General features: G+C 44.8%; 1 pseudogene; it reads right to left on the bottom strand.

The window, feature by feature from the left end:
- Positions 1–3880, bottom strand: part of LOC102492325 (uncharacterized) — a 20330-nt pseudogene that overhangs the window by 3744 nt on the left and 12706 nt on the right.

The following is a 3880-nucleotide window of genomic DNA, read 5'->3' as shown; positions in this document are numbered from 1 at the left end:
TGTGACTTGGCCAGTGGCTGCTGCTGTGACCCTGGCTAGGAAGATAGTTGTGGATGTGACTGATCAGATGGACTTTGGGGCCTGAATAGGAATTTCCCTTCTTGCCACAGTTACAGAGGTGCACATCTGGCTGTTCAGGAACTCCAATCTACTGAACATAATCTGGCTGTAATAAAACAGTTCATTTTTTAGGAGTGATATCTTGTGAGATGCAGAAATACAATTTCCATCATGGGGTTAAGCCACCAAATTCTTCTCTTCCTGTTCCTGGCTTTGTACACAAACATTACCCAATTACCTTAATTTCCATTAGCTGTAAAGATACCAAATTCTGGGACATTGTTGTGGTATGGTTAACTACCTTCTCTGTCCATTCTGCTACCTCCATAGAGTGACTCTGCTTTGGGCCAACTAGAGGCCCAAAGCAAGTCTGCACAGAAATGGTCTCTGCAGTCCACACACCAGCTTCTGTTGCTGAAATTGAAGAGTGGAGAACAAACTGCTTTGGGAGAAAAAGAGAAAAAAACAAACAAAAAAAAATAAACCCTCACTTTGCTCTATGGAGCAGGAACAAAGGTCATTGATCCAGGATCAGAGCAGTCTGAAGGATAGGCTTGGTCACAGAGAGTGCATCAAATTGTAAACAAAGTTTCCATGTTTTACTTGTTCGAATTGGAGTTTTCCATTTGCAGGGATGGTAGTACAAAAAAAAAAAAAAAATACTGTCTGAAGATACATCTACAAACCTGTCCCAGGATCAGCAGATCCTGGAATCAGCAGATTACATAATGATTACCCGCATAGTCGACTGAGGTTTGAGTCCCCAACCAGAGGCTTAAAACTCACACTGGGTGCTTGTGCATGTGCACCCAAAGTCCTGAGAGGAGAATGGAGGAGAAGAGATTGCAGTGTGGCCATCCCTCCTAGGGGTGATTTCTCACTTTCTGTCTGTCTGTCTCTCTGTCTCTCCAGTAAGCGCACATACCCTGTAGCAAAAATCTCTCTCTTAAAAAAGAAATAACCAGTCCCTATAGCAACCTTCTGACTGTTGGAGGAGACAGCTGCGAGGGTCTAGACTGAGGCCCACTTCATGGAGACAGGCTCTAGGGAAGCAAAGTTGTGTGAGGTAGAGAATGCCATGCTTATGGAGTTGTTGCTCACAGCCGCTGTGTGGACAGTCACTGAGCCCAACATCCTGTTGATGTGATTTGTGATATAGTCTGTCTCTACAACCACAGGGAGCTCCAGGCCATTCCATGAATGGATATCACACCACCACATCTTATAGTGTCTGCTGTGATGTTTTTGCTCACAAAATCCACAGAGATTCATGACTTCTGGAGCCATTTGGGATTTGTGAATTATCACCTACCATACTCTCCATTGTAAACTCCACTGTCATTCCATCTGTTAGAGATTGGGCTGGTAACTCTAGAAACATTCTCCATAGAGATCGTTGTATGCAAGGCCACCTCATGATCATCACTGAAATGAAGACTTTGGGCACCATGTCTGTTCACAGACCTAGAGACTATGGAAACAATGCCTATTTTTTGTTTGTTTGTTTTATTTTGTTTTGTTTTGTTTTGTTTGCTACAGGGCACGTGCACTCGCCAGACAGAGAGAGACAGAGAAACAGAAAGCGAGAAATCACCCCCCAGAGGGGATGGCCATGCCGCAATCCCTTCTCCTCCATTCTCCTCTTGGGATCTTGGGCACGCACGCACACGCACCCGGCGTGAATTTAAGCCACCAGGTCCGGGACTCGAACCGTGGTCGACTACATGGGAGTCCAGCGACATAGTCATTACGCTAACTGCTGGTCCCAGCAAAGCCTGGTTTTAATCCAACATGTCCATTGACTAATAGGGACCTAATATTCAAGGGTTATTAGTGAGGGATAATGCTGTATAACATCAATATTTATAGAGTTGGGGTGGAGGTATTGGAGAGGTGTTCTGTTAGCTAAGTAAGAAATAAAATGCCAGGCAAAATGGTTCTGAAATAACTACTCTGCAGGTGAGGGTAAGGAGGCGGAGGTAGAATGTAGTTTTTCTCAGGCAGGCCACACATCATCCCTCAATCCCCAAAACTGAGCATCAAAGACAAAGCAGAAGGTAGAGAGTTCAGGGAGGGACCAGGTTTGGAATTGCCACTGATAAGCCTGGGGCAGAAATGGCACTTTGTGTGGTTGAGGCAGCCAAACCCTAGTGACTTCCTGAGACTGGCAAGGCATTGCTCACAGAGGATGAAGTCAGTTGCTCCATCCCCATTGGGTTTAAGTTAATTTCATTATTCAGGTAATGCTTCTGCTTTATGGAATGGCCGAGTGTCAGAGAAAAGGGCACTTGCAAGGCGGGGAGCTGGCATCAGGGTTCGCAATCAAGGGTTATGTGCTATCACATCTTCTTAAAATTGCTGCGCAAACATGGCCATTTGTCCCCAGGGCCACTCGACTTCTCCTGAGGGCTAGAGTCTATAGACCCAGCCACTGGACAAAGCATGCCAAGGTAAACCTGGAGCCTTTTCTCTCCCAACTTTTTATTTTTAAGTTGAAAAGTAAGAGAAATTGACCATAGCTGTTTCAGTATTACAATTTTATTTATTTATTTATAATTCTGCAAACGGGCCCATGGGCTCACCAGAGATGGAGACATAGAGAGAGGGAGAGAAAGAAAGTGCCCCCATTTGAGGGATGATCATGCTGCAATCCTTCCTCCTTAATTCTTCCATTCTGTGGGGATTTGGGGCATGTGCATACATCCCATGTTTTTCAAGTAACTGAGTTGGGGATTTTAACTGCAAGGTCAGATATGTGATGATCCCCCTTTTTTTTTTTTTTTTTTCTTTTAGAAGCTTTTGCCTTAGAAGACCTGGCAGGTGGTGTGGTGGTTAAGGTGCTGGACTCCCACATGGTCAATGATGGTTTGAGTCCTAGACCTGGAGGTTTGCTTTCCTACTTTCCCTTTCTTTTTCTATCTTTTTGGTCAAATTAAACAAATAATAATGATAATAAATGAAATATGGACTGGCATTTGGCATAAAGGTTATATCACTGGACTCCCTTGTAGTTGACCGTGGTTTGAGTCCCAGACCTGGTGGCTTAAACTCACGCTAGGTGTGAGTGTGTGTGTGCCCAAGATCCCGAGAGGAGAATGGAGGAGAAGGGATTGTGGCCTGGCCATCTCCCCTGAGGGGTGATTGCTCGCTTTCTGTCTCTGTGTCTCTCTCCATCTTTCTGGCGAGCACACATGCCCTATAGCAAAAACCTCTCAAAAAAAAAATAAATAAATGAAGTAAAAAATAATTCTTTTTTTTTTCTTTTTTTGGGAGAGGTTTTTGCTATAGGGAGTGTACGCTCGCCAGACAGAGAGAGACATAGAGACAGAAAGCAAGAAATCACCCCCCGGGAGGATGGTCACACTGCAATCCCTTCTCCTCCATTCTCCTCTTGGGATCTTGGGCTCCCACGCACACACGCCCGGCGTGAGTTTTAAGCCCCCGGGTCCGGGACTCGAACCGCGGTCGACTATGTGGGAGTCCAGAGACATAGCCATTACGCTAACTGCTGGTTCCCAAAAAGTAATTCTTTAAAAAAAAAAAAAAGTTTTTTGGGGCTGGCAGATGGTGTGGTGGTTAAGGATGCTGGACTCCCACATGGCTGACGACGGTTTGGATTCCAGACCTGGCAACTTGCTTTCTCACTTTCTCTCTCCTCTCTCTCCTGTCAAATAAATTAAATAAATAAAGTTATATAAAAAATAATTCATTAAAAAAAAGAAGTTTTTGCCTTGGGGCACATGAACTCATTGGAGAGAGAGACACACAGAGACAGTGAGAGGGAAAGTGAGGCAAAGAAAATCCCCCCCCCCAAGGGCTA

Source organism: Tupaia chinensis, unplaced genomic scaffold, assembly GCF_000334495.1.
Source record: "Tupaia chinensis unplaced genomic scaffold, TupChi_1.0 Scaffold000478_3, whole genome shotgun sequence".
Lineage (NCBI taxonomy): Eukaryota > Metazoa > Chordata > Mammalia > Scandentia > Tupaiidae > Tupaia > Tupaia belangeri.
This window is presented reverse-complemented; position numbering and strand designations above follow the sequence as displayed.